Source organism: Cricetulus griseus (assembly GCF_003668045.3).
Source record: "Cricetulus griseus strain 17A/GY chromosome 1 unlocalized genomic scaffold, alternate assembly CriGri-PICRH-1.0 chr1_1, whole genome shotgun sequence".
Taxonomy (NCBI): Eukaryota; Metazoa; Chordata; class Mammalia; order Rodentia; family Cricetidae; genus Cricetulus; species Cricetulus griseus.
This window is the reverse complement of record NW_023276807.1, coordinates 71,104,545-71,124,507: the sequence shown is the minus strand read 5'-3', so window position 1 is coordinate 71,124,507 and position 19,963 is coordinate 71,104,545. Positions and strand designations below refer to the sequence as shown.

General features: G+C 41.3%; 1 protein-coding gene and 1 pseudogene across 1 annotated transcript in view; both read right to left on the bottom strand.

Moving 5' to 3' along the window:
- Positions 1-19,963, bottom strand: part of Fam155a (family with sequence similarity 155 member A) — a 490,329-nt gene that overhangs the window by 66,534 nt on the left and 403,832 nt on the right. The gene's annotated exons all lie outside the window — the stretch shown is intronic.
- Positions 7,719-8,650, bottom strand: LOC100753875 (annotated as a pseudogene).

The window sequence follows — 19,963 nt, the reverse complement described above, 5'->3', positions numbered from 1 at the left end:
CTTGGAGAAAGCACTGAGGTAGTTATTTCAGACCTCAGAGAATCCCTGAGATGATTTTCTCCTTTGATCCCAAGGAACTGCAGCAGAGAGCTCTCTCATGTGTACAGAGGCCAGAGACCCACTCTGGCTACATGTTGCCCCAAGTGGTCTAATGTCTGGACTGCTGCCCCTCCTTCCACAGCATAAGAAGTGATTTTTTAATTGGATGCTGTAAATTTGTATTTAAAGCAAAACAAAATGTTTGTTTCTGTTTTTTACAGTGTAGGACTCTGTTTGCCTCCACACACTGGAAGGCAACACGAAACAAAACATTTTCCATCACCCTGGCTAATCCATTTGCCTAAGATGGATCTGGAAGAGAGCCTGCAGGTCTAAAGGTCATAACTGGTTAGCATTCTACAGGGCTGAAACTTAATTAGCACAGAGGCAAAGCTGTGGACCTATCTTGTGATGGCGAGCCTGTGGTGAGCAGACATGCTTGCATAATCCTGGCTTCTGAGACAGGCGCTTCCAGCATGCACAGGGAATGGTCCACAATGCTTCTGCATTGAAGACAACACATGCAGAGTGCTGTGCTATGTGTACTTAATGAAAGCTCCCCAAAGCAAGGGGATGCAGTGATGGGCAGTCTACAAGGGGACCTCACTGGTGGAAGGGCTAAAAAGTGACAGCACAAAGAACAGCTGGAAGCCACCTGCCGACACCTGAAGGGTGTTCATAGCTAAGTGGAACAATGGAACACCATGTGTGGCTCCACATGACCAAAACAACAAGTCCAATAACACGTGTGGGTCCACTTGACAGAAACATAAAAGTCACCATATTAGAACCTCCTAGAGTTCACATTCTACTTCACAGTGAAAGGGCAGGAGGTCTCTGAAGTAGTCTCGGCTTCTGCCATCTCATCTACATCTGTAAAGTAGTTTAGCAGGAGCCAGGTCATCACTTCATGGAGGACTCAGAGTCTTGAGTGATGAACCAGAGGGTCTAAGGTCCTTTTCATGTACTAGATCTGCCACTAAATAAAACTCTACTCAGATGTCAACACTCAGAAATGATCCCAGTAAGAGAGGGGGTATTCAGGCTCATGTCACTGGAAAGTTGGTATTTAATAGTGGAAGACAGAAGTTCACAAAAAAATAATAGAAGCCTGAGGGTCTTGAGGTGGGGAGAGAAAGACAAGGCCATGATGCAGCAGGCAGAACCATATGCTGAAAACCAATGTTGAGAATCAGAGATAGGAAGATATAAGGGGTAGCAATAAAGGATTAAGAGAAAGTAACAGGGGGCAGGAGAGATGGCCAGTGGTTAAGAGCTCATACCGCTGTTGCAAAGGGCCTGAGTTTGGTGCCCAGCACCCACTTTGTGTGGCTCACAACTGCCTATAGCTCCAGCTGTATGGAATATGATGCCCCCTTATGGCCTCTACAGGCACCTGTACTTACAAGTGCAAGCTGGCCTACCCCACACATACACATACACATTCACAGTATAAAAACAGAGTGAAAGAGGAAACAATGAAACATCCTTGACCTAATGTTCAGAGCAATGGGTCTTCTTTAAAAGCTGGTTATACCTAGTGTCTACCCTTGCTCACAGATGAACCCTGAATGCCAGGATCTATAGGAATGATTGAACATTGCTACAACTTAAATTAGACCTTTTCTTATTTATTTTTTTAAAGATGGCATTGTGTATAAAAAGTAATTGTTTCCCTTGAGCTCTGGCCACCCTGAGCTCAATATCACCCATATTGAAGAAAATCGTGCATCACAGTCCATGTCTTTGCTGCTTAGGTGTGTTATTTTCTCCACATGCTGTTGAGCCTTCCAATGCAAATGTCCCTGTTCTCACCTTCTGTGTGGTGTACCTTATGAAGGAGGACTCTTCAGTTGCATTTTCTTTCCCGTGTGCACCATAACTGTCTCCTTCTCTTCTTCAAGTCTGGAATTCTAGGGATCTCTATCACGGAAGAATCGGACTTATCACATATTTCAATTCTGATTTGGAACCACTGGCTTTTCATGGTCAGAAATCAGTGAAATGGGAAACATTACTCACCATACCTGCACCTTTCACCTAACCACTGGAGTCTTGCATAACATCTGAGTCTCGTACCTACCTGTTATTGTGCTCAACTGGCTAAGAGCGGTATGAATCCTCGGCTGGGCTAAGTGGAGAGAGCAAGGCTCATTTCCCATTCTTTGCTAAGACTTGAGTGACCACAAGAAAACAGCAAGTGAGGCATGTGAATAAGACTAAAGGGTGTGGAGATGACTCTAGTAAATACCACCAGAGGTAGAAATTAGTTGTGGAATTTCCTATTGCCAATTGGATTATATTTTCTAAGGTAGATAAGCTATATGACACACATAGTATTCTTAGCGGTAACTGATTAATTTCTTTTTCTATCTATGCTAGTTTTCATTTTTGTTGTTGTGATAAAATACTGTACAAAAAGTAACCTGAGTCAGAAAGGGGTTGTTTGAGCTCACAATTGCAGGTTATACACCATCAAAATGGAGACCTTAGGGTACTTAAAACAGCTAATTACATCACACCCACACTCAAATGCAGAGAGGGATTAATTCATTCATTCACAGAACTCAGCTAGATTTCCCTATTCTATTCACATTACGATCCTAAGGCCAGAAAATAGTGTGGCCCATAGTAGGCAGGTCTTCCCACCTCAATGTTATCAAGATAAGTGGTCACAATCATGCTCACAAGTCAATCTTGTGTAGGCCCTCACTGGGACTCTCTCCATGGTTAGTTCTAGATTGTAATATATTGGCAGTTAAAACTAATCACATAGGTCTTTGTGTAGTATGAAAGGAATGTTGAACTATAAAGGTGTCTAGGAGTCTATCAACATTTCCTATCTTCAAGATATTTGGATGTGTGGCTGACATGGCTGACATATAAGATAATGTGTTCTGAACAATGGAACCACTAGTCCCAAACTCTATGAAGTCAAAGGTGACCCCTGTCTTAATGCTTTGTTGCCATTACATATACTTGATAGGAACACAGTTGACTTGTCCTTTATAAATCAATTCATGGTATCAGAAAAGGGGCAACATTTAGAACAGCTGAAGAGGAGCTGATTAAATGGAAAACCCTCTCTCATTTTGACTCTGGTCTGTTCTTCTACATTCTGAGATCTATTTTCCTTAAATCCAGCTATGACAGGGTCCCCGGGAATCCCAGAAGGTCAGGCCATTGAACACTTGTGTGTTCAATTTTTCTCCATCCAATCAGCACTTATTTCAGATTACTCCTTGATCCCAACTTTGGGAAAAGGTGCCTCTGAAGTCAAGTTCACTAGTGGCCATAGGACCTAAATGCTCCCACCAAGTAACTCTCAGAACCTTCTTGGGGACCCTGAAACAGAAGGCTTCTCTCCATTGTTCCCTAGGTATCATAGACCTGAGGATCTGCAGCTACTTAATGAAGCTAACGTATTTTAGAGGGATGTCAAAGATAATGTCAGAAAATGGAAAGGATAGAGACAGGGATAGGAACTTAGCCTGACCACAGACGGTGGCCCACCTCTACATGTTCATTTGCTTCAGTACATCAGAGAAAAGATTTCAGATATTTCCACTTCAATATGGCAATGCCAAAGCACAGCCTGATAGCCATAAGAACTTACCATTCTCCTCGTCCCCATTTTAACTGAGTATTGGAGCATGAAACCGTGTCTAAGCTATTTGAATTTTCCAGTGAGCTTCTGGGATCATTTTGTCGATGGACAGACCATTAACTTCTGGAACACAGATTAATTTTCCCAAGATTTCAACATTAGTGACTACTTAACTAATTTTAAAGTCATAGCGCCAGATCTGGCTCTTCATTTTGTAAATGTGTCTTCAAATAAAACATTAAATAACATTTGTTTGTTTCAATTCAGTAAATATGACCTATCAACAAGCCAAATTTATTAATAAATTTGACTCTTTTATTTCTTTATATGCTTGGGACTCACATTAAGTCATAAATAAGATTGAATGAAATTCTCATTCAAAACACCACATAAATTATTACTTATAATAAAATACTACTTATTGCTTAGATTATCTGCTCCAGTCTCACATTTTGTCTGATATTACCATGGCAAAAGAACATACCGTGGAACTCTAAGTGGTTACAGAGCACACAGGCTCTCTTTTACATGGCTGGACAAGATCTTTTGATTATATATGGGTGACCTTAGTATAATATAAAAGTCAAAAGGACAAGTCACACTGCATGTCATAATTGTAATGTACACAGTTGGTCCCCAATGTGTGAGCATTTCTTAGATGATGACAGCCAGCCACTTAATAGTTGGTAGGAATTATACAAATGCTGAAGTGTTAATATTACGAGCAATGACTTGAATGTTCAGCAGAGGCTAAAAATGGTCAGGAAGAGCTTGGGAAGGGTCTGGCTTAACTTTCTAAACCTTCCAGGGTCATCGGGAGAATCTTACATTCTTTCAGGCCATACCAGACCACAATAACTAGTGACCCAAGAGGACTCTTCTTCCAAACCTTCAACTGAGCTCTACACTTTGTAAATATTTAGGTTCTGAATATACCACAAAATTATAACAAATATTTGCACAGCTAACACTCACTGTCTTGATAATAAACACAGGCACACAACACACACACACACACACACACACACACACACACACACACACACACACACACGAATGCATGGGCACTCACCATTCTGACTCATTGAAGTCCCTGAGGTTGGAGGATGGAACATATTTTTTTGGATGTTACAGTACATTTATTTGTTAATGGCCTGTAGAATTCATTCTATTATATCTCTCCACTATGGAAACCATTCAAATTCCTTTCCCTAGATAAGAACGATGTGGGAAGAACTCAAATCTTGACTTTCAGCTCTGCTGGTTTCCACAGACTCCTCCCAGGAGCAGCTGATACTTGAGGGCTGGTTAAGAATTTAGTTGAGGACTGTGCAATCAGAGAAAGCTTCCATCCGATTAATGCAAAGATCACATTTGACAAATTCAGAGACTAAATAAATGTGAGGGGGGAAGGGTCTTTAAATAATTTTGTTCAGTGGTGATATTCAAACTTTCCCATGAGAGAAGCATGCCATTATGAAATTACGCGTTTGTGAATTTCTCACAATCCTGCCTTCTTCTGAGAACAGATGCACCCTCCTCCCCACTGTATAATAAGCTGCTTTTCTTTTTCTCACTGGCTTGTTTAATCACTTTCTATACAATTTCCCTTCTAGCCAAGGTATACCACTTGATTCCCTTTATTTTAATGTACTTTAGAAAACATAAGTTTATCTGTAGATATAAAAATTACCTTAAAACAGAAATGTAAGGTACTCCATGGGATTTTTCTAAAATTAAAATTTCAAAAATTAAAAATTTAGAGAAATAATTGTAATTTCTTTCACTTATTAGCATGAGGTCCATTTTTGTCATATGAGGTTTATCTCTCCAGTGATGTGTCTTTTATCATCCAAGGCAATGGCATAAAAGTCACCACCCTTTCTAAGACATACCTGAAGAAGGATGTGCTCATGATCAGCTGAATGCAGGGAGCTCTGATGCTCAGGGGAGGAGACATCTGAGGCATTCTCTCATGAAAATTATTATTTCTTATACTTTTGTTTTAAAGACAGGATATCATGCAACCTAGGCTGGCCTTAAACTCATTATGTAGCAAAACGGTGAATGTAATTTGGACTCCTGACCTTTCTGCTTTAGTCTACAAGTGTGATAGAGCTATAAGTGTGTACCACTACACCAGGTGTATGTGGTGCTGGATGGAGGTTAAACATAGGCATTTGTATGTACTATACAAGGCATTCTCCCAAATACTGGATCACACCCCAGTCCTTTATACTCAAACTTATTTGCTTTCACACACCCAGGGAGCAGTGTTTGGTGTGTAATGTCTGTTCCTAATCTCACCAAATCAGACCAAGAGAGGATGGGTGCTCTGGCCATGTCATATAAATCAAGGGGATGTTGGGTGATTTGGGAAGTAGCAGACAGATCATTTGCATATCCTGCAGACAGTATGGACCTCCTTCTCCTGCAGACAATTCTGCTACATGGCAAACTGGCGGACACTGGCCCCAGGGCTGGACTTGGTCTCATTTTGTCATTGAACAGCAGCAACAATGACACAAGCCTCATACTGGATTGTGTAATTAAGTGAAAAAAAATAAAAAAAAACCAAAAAACCCAGCTATCTCATGTTACTTTCTCTTCCCAACAGGAAAGAAACCACAGTTCCACTGTCTTAAAGCACATAGGCCTGCTCTTTGTAAGTGAACACAGCAATTTCCTTACAATTATCCTGGAAAGCAGGCAGCCACCTGTATTGTTGATAAGATATTTCATTCTTCGCACAAATGTCTGTGTTCATTGTTGAGTTCATTCTCTTAGGGTGAAACAGTTTTGTGTTTTTCTATTTGAAAATTTATTTATCTTTTACATGACAAGATACAAAAAGTAACAACTTCCTAAAACTCTTCAAAAAATATAGTTCTGTAAGCAGGAAAAGCAGCAGATTGCAAAGTACACACCTGAGAGGAGAGGAGGCTCCCAGAGCAACTGTGAATTACAGAACTCTCAGGCTTGAGCCCCAGGTAGTGTCATTGCAAAGGGACTTCTGTGGAGGGGTTGGGTTTGAGGGATTCAGCATTGGCACCTCATTCAATCACTAAACACAGTTCTGGAAGGGTGGAGGCTTTCCAAATATGGACAGAAACCCAGAGACCTGGGTAGCCCAGGCTACTGCTATCATGCCTGACCTTCCTACACAAAATATCTCTGTCCAGTAGTAGTGCTCTCTTTTAGAAGAGTTACCAGGCCAGAAAACTAAATGATTAGACAGCTTCAGCACACAGCACACAAGCACAGGATGCCTGACTCCATATGGAAAGGCAACTGTGCCCTTAAGGGCTCTTCCCCATGCAACTTGGCCAGCTGAGGCTGCTGGGAGCATCCTTCCCCACCATAGGCACACAAAGACCTCAAGCAATCTGGATCCCACATGGAGTGAGGCCCAAGGCTCTAAAGAAGAGAATCTCTGGGGTGCCTGGTATCAGGATTGGATGTGGTGGCACACCCAGTCTAGTAATCCTAGCCTAACATGAGGATAGAATACTCCAGTCTTCCTGTGAGGCAGCATGGGGTCTTGGTGGGGTCCAAAGGTGCAGGAGGGGCAAAGGACTGATGGACAGAGAGGACAGGCAGAGGGATGTATGCATAACATAACAAATTCAATAAATAATTGGTGTGTGTGTGTGTGTGTGTGTGTGTGTGTGTGTGTGTGTGTGTATGTGTGTGTCCCATTTGTAGACCAGAAGAGTCTCAGAGGCCAGAACCAGTGGACCTGGGGGCCCCAGCCAAGAGACCATATGTGTCTCAGGGGTGTGTTCAGGTCAGGTGGGACTAGGTTAGGATACTGGGATGGGACAGGACTGGCTTGAGGGGACCAACTTGAGAAATGTACAGATTTCAGCATTTTCTATGTAATAAAGACCTTGATCTCATATTTTTGTTCCTGCAGGAACCTATGGGGGCCTATCTGTGTGCCACTCTGTGGACTCTGTGCCTTCTGTATGTCTTCCTATTTGATGGCGATGACTGAACAGAGAGCTGGCCTCCTCAGGCTGGTGCTGGTCACTCTGTTCCGGCCCACAGACTGGGCAGAATAGACATGGGCTCAAGCCTGGGGTTCTTGCAGCAGCTGCAGCAGGGACTCAGTGACATCCAGGAAGGAGACCATCTGGGTGATGCCAAACAGTGGGGTGATGACCAGGACAGGGAAGTGTGTGCCTTTCAAGAAGTCTGATGGTCTCCAGTTCTTCATGGCATAGTCTAGAAACCTCCAGTCAGTGTCCTCACTGATGCCTAGCTCAAGTAACTGGGGCCCAGTCTTCACCACATTACAGGGGTTGACAGCCCTGCCACACAGCCTGACAGGAAGGACACACAGAAACACAAGTTCTCCTCAGAAGACGGGCAGCCCAGCTGGTTCAGGTTGGTAAACAGGGGGACATAGACAATCGGGACATCCCTGAGCAGTGTGGTCCCCAGTCCCTTATAGGGGCCAGCAATGCCATGGTTCTGCAGGAGGTTGTGGGTCAGCTGTGTCATGGGATCAACAACAGCTGTGTACCTACTACTGAGGGCTGGGTACCTGCTCTGGATGAGCTGAGCCTGGGCAGCCAGAATCTTCCTCTGAGCAGCAATGTCACCTGCATCTTTCAAATGGATGTTCATCATCTCCATGGGGGTGGTCACAATCACCTGGCAGGTGTTGGCCCTGCAGCCTGCCACCATCTCCTTAGGCAGGTTTGGCTTCTGTCCATCCTTAAAGCTGATGCTTGAAGATGTCATCAGCTACCAGCTTGATGGCCTTCTCAGGAGTGACCAGGGTCAGGTTTACGGCTGCACTCCTGTACAGCACACAGTACAGCACGCAGTAGCACTCAGAGTGATTGGTCCTGATGTTGGCATACATGTGCTGGCCATTCTTCTGGTCCTGCAGCTGTATCTTCATCAGATCAATGGGAACATGCAGGTGATCCCAATTAGGCCAGTGATGCTACTATGGCTGAGTTTGGGCAGAAGGCTGATCTGCTTATCAGCCATTTATATCGAGAGAAGTAGGAGACTAACTCAGGTCAGGCGATGGAGGTGAAGGCACTGATGGGTAGGGGCTGATGAGGAGAATGCAGGTAGGGCTGGTGGTGGTGGCTGATGGTCGGGGAGGGATGTTCTCACCTTCAGAGCAATTTCAAGACTTCTGCCACCACCAAGATTGCCTCCTGAGTACACCACCAACCACCAGTTTTTTGTTTTGTTTTGTTTCTGTTTTTTTGTTTGTTTGTTTGTTTTCTTTTGCTGAGAGTTTCATAACCTCTGGTTTTAGGCTTTTCTTGTGGAAGAATTAGGAACTTACAACTATACATGTATGTAATTATCTATTTGTGTGTACATGTATGAACCTAATTAAACTATGAACACAGGTGTATAATGTCATAGCAAAACAACACTGGAATCTGAACAGGATCAGGAGATATCATGTGAAGTAGGATTGCATGTGAACTGCCTTCCATTGCTCAGCCATGCTGCAGCTTTGATCCGAGGTTAGACTCACTCTGAGCATTTTCTCCGTCATCCTCACTGAGGCTTCAGTGTCAATTGGACCCCTCAGGAGAAGCTCCACCTTTGATATCAGCCATGCAGCACAACTTTCCCAGCAGTGACCAAGACAGATGTTCCTGAAAGTGCTCACTCAGGTCCGACTGGTCTCACTGTGCACCAGGGCCAGTCTGCAGCCCAAATAGCACATGGAAGACCAGCACTGGGACCCAGATTTTGCTTAGTGCATTGAATCCTGGACAAGGCTCTCCCCACTGGGCAAGGCTCTCCCCACCATGCACCATTTATTTATGCTTGTATTTGCAGTACAAGACCAGCCAGAAAATTTGGAATTATCACCTTGTTTATAATGAAGGAATACAAATTGGAAATATACTGGTTAACAAAACCTAATGAACTTGGGGTCTAACCAGGACTGTGGCCACCACATGAAAACTGACAAAGAACCCAGAAGCAGAGTGATGGCATAACATAAATTGGTAATAAAAAGAAGCATGGAAACATGAACTAAAAAAATGATCAGGTGCCAGGAGACCGGGGGGATGGATGAAGATGGAAAAGCCTGCAAGAAAGCAACATAGAATTCCTGTGATGGAACCACATTGTATCTGTGGGGTGTGCATACAGAACTAAATATGTGTAAATTCAGAACATAGCTACACACACATGTGCATGCATGTGCGTGACCGTGCATAAGCACGCACGCATACGCGCGCGCGCACACACACATACACACACACACACACACACACACACACACACACTCTCTCTCTCTCTCACACACACACACACACACACACACACACACACACACACACACACACACACACACTCACAGACATGGGAATGAAGGTCAGCTAACACGGTTTGACACCCTGGTTGTGCCATTGGAAGAGACCAAGAGAAGGACATATGGAATTTGTTTCCATGGTGACTGCATCCCCATCTTTCTACAATGATCTAAACAAAGCATTCAGTGAAGAATGAAAGGGTACAAATCTACTTGGGCGAATCCTAGGACATTCTAAAAGAAGTCATGTTTAAAAGAATCAGAATGCAACTTGTGTGGATTAGGAGGCTTGGGACCGAGAGTAATCTGAAGATCCTCTGTGTTCAGAAGCCAGAGGCAGGGCCCTCCCGCAAGCTGGAGACAAAAGGATGAGCAAGATAGAGGTCTCCAGGTGAGTCTCAGAGAGCAAGGAGACAGCACCAGAGAAGTAATATGTGTTTGGCTTTATTTTATGCACTGGCAATTTATTTTAAGACAGTTGGGGTAAAATGGTGAAATGAGTATTTCTCTTATCCCTCTGGTGTCAGAGTCCAGACTGGATGAGAAATCAGGGTAGTGGGAAGAGGTTACTTAAGAAGAATGAGCAATCAACAGGGGAATCTTGAGAACTAAAGCAAACAAGAGAAGTGTGTGTGTGGAGGAAAACACATTGGGAGTTGTCTAGAAGCAAATCAAGTAGATTTGGAGGTGGATGGAAATTTTTGTTTATTGGTTAAAGGCTGGTAATGTTATTTACTAAAAACAGAAATAACTTAGAAAACATGAGCATCCTGGGGCCACTGCCTGAAAAATTTTAGGTGTTTTCAAGGTATTTTAAAGTAAGTTGGCATGTGGAGATTAAATCTGTTGTTTCAGTAGGTACATTTCTTGACAGCAACACTTCTGGAATTCTCAGACTTATGTTGAGAAAGATGATGAGCAAATCTCTTCATCTTCATCATCCACTCAATGTCATGGCAGGCACATTGCTGGTCCATGTTAGAGTCATGGGTCTTCATCTTCATTATCCTCTGAAGTATGTCAGGGCGGGCACATTGCTGGTCCATATTAGGGAGTCATGGGAAGAAAGAGACATCTGCAGAGTTGACATGGGTGGGAAGCTCTTATAATGCTGGTAGAAATTCTATTTTGTAATGTGAGGAAGCTGTATGTGTCACACAGTGTCACTTTTAATTGTGAATGGTGTACAGTTATTTAAAACTGACCAGCCATCTAATGTTCCCCTTCCAGGAATAATCATTTTTTTTCAGGATATTGAAAATTTAATATCTTTCTGTCTCAAAATTTGGCCATTCCTTTAGTTGAATTATTCATGGTCCTTGTCTCCAAAGCTGACTGTTTTTCTTGGGGCAATCCATGGACCATGTACCATGGTAATACTTTAAGTAGAACTCCAACAGAAATTTCATAAACTTTAACACTTGCATGAAAATATTGCATAAATTTTGATACATGTTAACCTGAAGCTAACAACTATCTTGTTATGAGTTTTAAAATAGTCAGAGAGAAGCCATGGCTGTACACATACACAAAGACACATGCTTATTTAAGACTCATAAACTAGACACACAGGAAAGGCTTTGATGTCTTATTCTGATCTTAACATCCTGTTGACATTGGTTCCAAGAAATCACCTTCCAGCATTTTTGCCTGCCCCTATCTTTGATAAACACTCTTTTGCACCTTGACCATGTTTTTTTTTTCAGTTCCTAATCTGTCATAGTCATTCCTACATGGCAACCATGCTCCTATCACAAGCAGCTTCTCCTAGGTTTTTGGGCCTCAAATTTCATGAAGACCCTGAATCAAATATGCAATAAACTGCTCAGCACACCACTATTCATCTATCAATACATTTTTGTCTCTCTATATATCTGCTGTCTGTATCCATAAATCTGTACTCCTATTTACTATCTATCATCTGTACATCTATTATCTACCTAACATTTATCCATTGATCTGCTGTCTATGTACCTATTTACTATATATCATCTATCCATTTATCTATTAACTATATTTATTTATCTATCATCTATTATCTATTATAATTTTCCTATCCACCTGTCTATAATCTGACATCTTTCTACTATTATCTATTATTTATCTATTTAAATATTTATCTAACCTTTTATCATCTATATATTACTTTTCATCTATCTATCACCTATTAACTACCAATCAGAATACTCTATTTTGCACTAGGAAAACACAGACATGTTCTGTTTCATTCTTCTCATTATCGTATCCTGTGTCTCCCGACATAGATATGCCTAAGCTGTTCAAATGTTAAACACCAAAGAGATGACATAACTAGATTAAACCCATGCTTCTTCAAAACCTGGGCATGATTTTAAGTGTAGAATGTTACACTCTAGCGTGAGTGTGACCACAGTATTGAACTCTTTTGATGAAACGGATTTCCTGTTTTAGTCAAGAGGAAAACATGGCAAAAAATATTGTTGGCAGCTTTTATATTTCCAAGAAGTCTAAAGAAAATTAGATGTGCTGGTTGCCAGTTATTACACCTAAGAACATCAAGATCCACCATCAAGCCTGTTTTTTCATGTATTATGTCATGATGGCATCCCTCCTTTGGTAGCTGGTGTTGTGCAGAATTCTAAGATGTCCCTGGTGCTTTACCTTTGGTGTAGCTACCAAGATTATATAACAGTGCTTGAAAGGGGGGTTTGGTGGCTATAATTAAGGGTGTTAATCATCTAATACTGACATCAGAGACCTAATTTAACCTCCTATGTGCATTGTAAGCCTGGAGGTTGAACTAAGTGGTAACAGAAGTCAGGAGGACTCAGAGTATAGAGATGATATGTGTTACATGGGAGGTTCTGGTTAGACACAGAATATCTATGTGATAAGGAATGGGACCTCTAGGCACTGAGGGCACCCTTGGCTATTCAGAAAGAGTCATGAGGCACTCAATTTATTCAACGGCCTTGGTGAGTTTAGAAGATGGCTTAAGTTGCTATTCCAACACAGCCCACAGTGATATGTAAGATGTTGAGGGACCCTGAATTGAGAAGCCAGCCAGTGGCTGGCAATGACCATAGAACTATGAGCAAATATTTCTCATTTTTGGTAGTTAAGTCGGAACAATTTTCTAGCTACCAATTAGAAGAGCATGCATAGTTTTAGTGGTGAGCCACACATCTCAACAGTACATGGTCACAAGCCTCCTTCCTCTCTTTTCTGAAACTGGACCACTATTTTATCATCTCATGAATGATACATTGTGTACTAACATTACACCAAAATTGATGGCAGTTACATATTGAAAATGAATATCTTAAACATGAACTCACACCAAACTGTGACTCTCTGTACTACACAAAAAGTACATTCATGTGACACACAGAGAAGGTCTTGAGTCTAAGTTCAAAGACATTTTCTAGTGACCAAATTATAACTACATACACAACAATGTAGTCACGATATCATTTTCATATATGTAAAATCTAGCCCCACAAGTGCATAGTTGTGCATATATAAAATTAACATAATTGATGAAAATTAGGCTGAACTTGGAAATTTCTGCAAAAGAGAATTTTATTATTACCATTATAAAGGTTTATTTTTTATGAGTATGTCTGTTTGCCTATATATACTTTTGTGTACTGTGTGAGTGAAGTGCACATAGAAGCTAGAAGAGGGCATCAGAATCCTGAAACTGAAGTTACAGACTCTTTGAGCCACCATGTGGGTGCTAAGAATTGAATTCAGGCCCTCTGGAAGAGCAGTAGGTGCTCTTCACCTCTGAACCAGCTCTCCACTTTTGTATCACCATCACTAAGATTTTAGTTATATTTGATGGTTACTAATAAAATCCTATACATTTTGCAACAGTAATGAAGTTAAATGACTTAGGGGTTTTGTGGCTTGTCATCTATGATTAAGTGTCTTCAATAAACTATAGGGTAGCATCAACATGTATTTCCTGCTATCTGGGAGCTCTAGGTACTTCATAGACTGTCAAACAACTCAGATTTTTTAAAGGAAACCTTCAAACAGAAGAACAAATGCCATATATCTTGGGCAGCTTTGAATAGCTCCTACCCCTGTACGGAACCAGAAGCAAAGTCAACCATGATTTCAGATATGGAGATTAACACTGCTACATAGCACAGTCAAGTGGTATAAGCCTCATGTGGAAACAGGATTATAGCTTATCCTATACAAAACATCATAATTCACAATCTAAAAATAGGAAAGGCATACATATGTACTCATAAAAAGGAAAGCAAGTGTAGCAATGCCATATCAGAACAAGCCACTCTATGACATAGCACTGTGACATCTGAGGAAAGAGAAATAGGGTTGTCTTTCATCTTCCTCACTATTGTCTCCTAAAGCAACTCAGGGGATCTAAGGTGATCTGAGTGTCCTGGGAAACACATCATGAGGCTCTCATGTACCTCATTTTGCTTGGTAAAATGTAGTCAAAGTCACTGAGATGACAAGAATTGGACACAGGTCTTGCTGGGATTCCACTATGTATTAATTATTTATCTCAGAGTTGTGACAAAATGCCCAACAGAAGCAATTGAAGAAAGGAGGGGTTAATTTTGGTTCATGGTTGGTAGGGATTTCAGTCCACCATAACGGATAGGCTTAGATGCTTAGTCTGTGTCAATGGGAGCCTGAAGTATCTGGTCACATTATGGAAGGAGAGAGAGACAGAGAGAGAGAGAGAGAGAGAGAGAGAGAGAGAGAGAGAGAGAGAGAGAGAGAGAGAGAGAGAGAAGAAACAAGGGTATGCTATACTATATGAGGAGTGTCCATAACCAATGACCCAACTCTGCCACTGAGATTCTACCTCCTAAAGGGCTCATAGCATCTCTAAGAGTCATCACCAACTATAAACCAAGCATTCAAACACACTGTCTATATGAGTGTTGCACACCCAGTTCCATCACCATCATATACTATACTCCTCTTCTTAAACTATTTATTTGGGAATTACCCATCAACATTATACCTAGTACTAAAATATTCAAGATTACTTTTCCTGAGGGTCTCCCTTTCCATGTAAAAATTTATGTGTCATACAAAACTTATATAACACAAATATGTATGTTGTCCCCTTGTTAGTTGATCTTTTATTTTGGAGGATTCAAATCTATAATATTTGAAACTATATTTTCCTTCCCCAAAGCTTCAAACTGAATGCAAAATTCTAATTTTCTGTATCAAAGATCTTGTTGCTAAAGAAGCCACAGTGTTTGTAACATCTGTCTGTGTTACGGTCACTTTATTAACTTTATTTTCAAATTCAACTTCTTTGAAAATAATGGCCAAAGATTATCTGAAACTGTACCAAGCATCTTATTGTGACAAGTGTCTGTCCTGGCAGAGGTGCTTGGGACACGCTGTTCTTTTGTTTCTGGTGATTGAATAGCCAGTTTCCTAGACTCTTTGGTGACATGTACATCAAGGGCAGAAGACGGATGGGAGAAACACTATGTACTAGACACTAGGACGTATAAAAAGAGCTGCCTTGGCATTCTCATGAGAATGCTGCATCTGGAGAGAAAGAAAACTGAAGATAACACAAGTGCAGCTCTCAAATCATGGAGCTGCTGTGGCTTAAGCTTCATCGTGTGCTAAAGGGCAGACTGGCATGTAATGATCAGAAATGAAAACCCTGCCTTGAGGGTTACTGGGCTTTTCCTGTGATGAAGTGGAGAAAAGGAAGTGGTAGAATTGTACCCACCGTCTTTATAGCCAAACAAAAAAAAGGCAGCAACAGAGTTTTACAACCCTCTTATTAGGCCCATAACAATTCCATTAGATGGTAATATGTTTTTTAGACAGTGTTGTGGACTGAATATTTGTATGTCTAAAAATATTTGCTCTGGAGTCTTGATACCTTTAATGTGATAGGGATGGAGGGGCAGGGGATGCATACTATAGTTACCTGAGTTCAGGCGAGTGGAGTCATCATGATGACATCATTGGCCTTGAAAGATCCAACCAGAGAAACCCTTTATCTCCCAACCCCATCACTCCCCTGACTCTATTCACTCCTTGTGATCAGGGCATTTCAAGAGGGCAGGCTGTAATCACATCAACATTTTAATTTATGGTTTTATAGCATCATTGTCTACACAATAAATTTCTTCTGTAAGTTTTTATTCTTTTATCATTTAGAAACACAATCCACTTTATGTAGAATTGAATTATGACTAATGTAGCATAGTATTTCACTTGCCTTTTCTGGAGGTGAGCTCTAGGCATATGTCTCAGCCTTAATCAGAGATACTGTTCTCTTATGTGAACAGCAGTGAATTGGTAAATGCAGAGATTCACTGCTCTCCAAGGTGGTAAGACTACATACTGGTTGAGTTCTCAGCCCTAAATAGGATATTTGTAACAATCCCTCTATAGCTCAGGGAACACTGGTAGAAGGAATGGACAGAATTCAAGAATTATAAGACAGTGCAAAGATGTGTAAATGCTGTCTTCTGGGCATGACACAGCCACTTCAATCATGACTGCATAGCCTTTGTGGCACTGGGTCTGCATCGGATTGGGGCTTTTCAACAGTTAATCATGGATTGGGCAGGGGTCCATAGGCCACACCTCTTCCTGTGAATTACTGGCTACTGATAGATTCTAAGGACAGTCATTGCATTTAGTTCTGTGCTCAGTGGTGAGTCTACCAGGCTCCAATGGACAGTTCTAAGTTTACGACTGCACAGACATCCTTGTTAAACTCAGTGGGTCCAAAAACAAAACAAAAAGGCACAGAGGACTTGTAGAGAGGAGGGTGTTTGCTAATGTAGGAAGACTGGAGGGAGTGGAAGTCAGAGCAATCAGCATGCCTTATATGCCTGCATGGAATTGTCTAAGAATAGATTTACATTAAAAAATAAACTATTCGGCCAGCCGTTGGTGGCACAGGCCTTTAATCTTGGGAGGCAGAGGCAGGCAGATCTCTGTGAGTTCGATGCCAGTCTGGTCTCCAGAGCAAGTGCCAGGATAGGCTCCAAAGCTACACAGAGAAACCCTGTCTTGAAAAACCAAAACAAAAAACAACAACAACAAAAACCTATTCATTTCCCCCATTGTGTTTCTATCCCCTTTCTTTCACAAAATATTAATGGATTTATCAACATTCACATGTACACACAAACCAATATCTACAGCTACATGGCTTTCCTTCCATAATGTATAATTTCTTTTTAAATCTACAATAAGACTGATTACAGGACAAAGACACTAAGCATCTATAGCACTGACAAGAAGAGCGCAGGCAATTACATTTTGCCCCAATGTAGACAGGAAGTGAGACATTTGTATAGGAAGCACGATCCTTCCTAAGCATTGCTTTTTCCTAGTTATCACCCCCATGGCTACTTCCTCCATCTTTGATTATGTCTTCAAGACCCACAGGGTCAAACATAGTATAGGGGAAGTAGGCATGTTAGGCACATCAAAGATGCACTTCATGTCTGTGTTGGGTGGTTCTACTTCATTTTGTGGAGAGAATACTTCATTCCTGTATTGATTATGGCCCCACTGACTAGGTGCTGGTTACTTGAAGACAAACAATTGAAATGATAAGATCTGCTAATACCAGGGCACTAGAGATGGGAAGAAAAGCAATTAACAAATGCAAACAACCTTGTAAATAAGTATAGTGTTATTCTCAGTGGTCTCGAAGTCTATTTTTACTTATGCATAGGCTTACACGCAGCATTATTAGAGTTGCTGTAAAATTCCCACCACATGACAGATAAATCAATATTAGAGAACCACACACAGATGATAACTGGGCTGAGCAGTATTAACCTTTCTGTGTTCTCACACTCCAGATGAGAGTAAAGAAGCCCTTGACATATCCATCTGCCTGCAGACAGAGGATTTATTTCCCCCACCACACAAAACCAAAACCTCTGATTCCCACCAGAAAATTTGACATTAATGTCATGAAGATAGATGTTCAAAAGGGTTAAAAGACAATCATTGAAAATATTGAGTTGGGACACCTAAGGTGTTTACTCTCTTTTGGGGTGGAAAATGACAGGGCCCATTTGAAAGAAAAATAACACTAGGAAAAGGAACAAAAGTCATGAATAAAGAAAAATGACAAGGAAGGAAGATCCTAGGAGACGACTAACCACCTTTAACTGGGCCTCACAGAGCAGAACTGGGTCATCCTGCTGGGTGAGCAATGCCATCTCCCTGAAGTATCAAGGCTGCCATCGACTTCCCTCCAGCACCACAGAGGTGGAGAAAACCTTGGCGAAAGATCTCTAGTGTTTGCAGGTGTCTGGAGGGACTGAGAGAGGAGTGAGTTTCCATGGCCTCTATGACACCAAATATGTACAAGTTCCCACCTCAGTGACTCCCCAGAAGAGAGAGACCTGGCACTGTAGGGGTCTGGTGTCCTATTTGAGTTTATTCCCTTAAATCTTAAAAAAATGTTCCATCTTCATATGTAATTTGGTTCTAGGAGATTTGAATTCTTACACAGGTTCTCACAGTGCCCATGTCCACTCTCAATTGCCACCTATAACAGATATCCAAAGGCAGGAGGGAGGCACATGATTCACATACACCAGACAGCAGAACCTCATTCTTAGATGAAACTTGCAGAATATTTTAGAACAATGTATGCCTCAGCGGGCATTAATACAATGCTGTGAAATAAGATATTATGGAACAGCAAAGAAAATAAGCAAAAGATTGTTCACGAGTTGCTGTTTGCTGTCCAATGCTCCTTCTGACAATACAGCATATTTTTTATTCTTGAGATTATAATAGTACTATGTTTATCTTTCCCTCTCTTCCATCCAAACCCTCCCATAAAATCCCTTCTGATCACCTTAAAATTCATGGCCTCTTTTTTTTTACTAGTTTTTATTGCATGCATCAATGTATACGTTGTATATCAATGTATATATCCCTAAATATAACCTGTTCAGTCTGTATGCTATTTTCATGTATGTTTTCAGCACTAACCACTTGGAAATGGACAGCCAGCTTTCCTCTGTTGCCTATAGTTCTATCTTTTGTCTAGTCCAGTTAGAGTTAACTAATACTTTCACAGTGGCTGTAAGATGGATCCTGGTGTCAAATGGAAGCCCTGTTGTAAAAGTGGGCATGGAAGAGGATTGGCCATACACTGTAAGAACCAGCATACTTGAGAGGTCCTTTGTTATAATTTTAAAAAGCAGCACAGTAAAGAAAAATGCCATGCTACAGAACTTGAGTGTGTGTGGTGGGGGGAGGGTTACTTGGGGAAAGTGAATGGGAAAAGTGGGAAGGAGAGAAGGTAGACAAGCCCTTGGGGACAGGAGTGGCAGAAGAGAAGAAAGAAGCAAAGAGAGGGAGAGAGACAGACAGACAGAGAGAGGGGGAAGACATAGAGATTGTCAGAGAAGCAGAGAGAGAAAGATGGGAGATGGTAGGGCTCTTTTAAAGGGAACATAGTGAATGTGCACAGGTGGTGCTCCTAGTGGCTGAAGCTGAGGGCATATCCTGTCAGAACCCTAAGGACAGGCCAGTACAGATGCCTGAATACTAACAACTTTGTCTGCTGCAGCAGGATATTTTTCAAAAAGACATAAATGTTTTGATAAAGTTCCCAAGACTAACAGTGTAGTGATTCTTACAATCCAAATGGAAGAAAAGATGGATTCAGAGACATTGCCATCAGTTAAACCTGTGCAACCAAAGGGTCCCAGTGATGGTCCTAGCACAGAAATTGAGAATATTAAATAGCATAAAGTTTCCACAGTAGCTTTGTTTGTCTTATAATAGCTAATGCTATTGAAGTTTTATTGTCTGAAAATAATCTACTTCTCTGTTTAGTAGAGATTATAACAAGTATGTTATTTTTAAAAAATAATGCAAATTCAATATTACCTTTAACATCAAAGTAATAAACTGCATTCCATTGCAGAAAAAGGGGGATATAAAATGCCTATTTGGGGTGCTTCACTGAGGAGACTAATTAAATCCCATGTCAGTAAACTGAGTGGAGTGTGAGG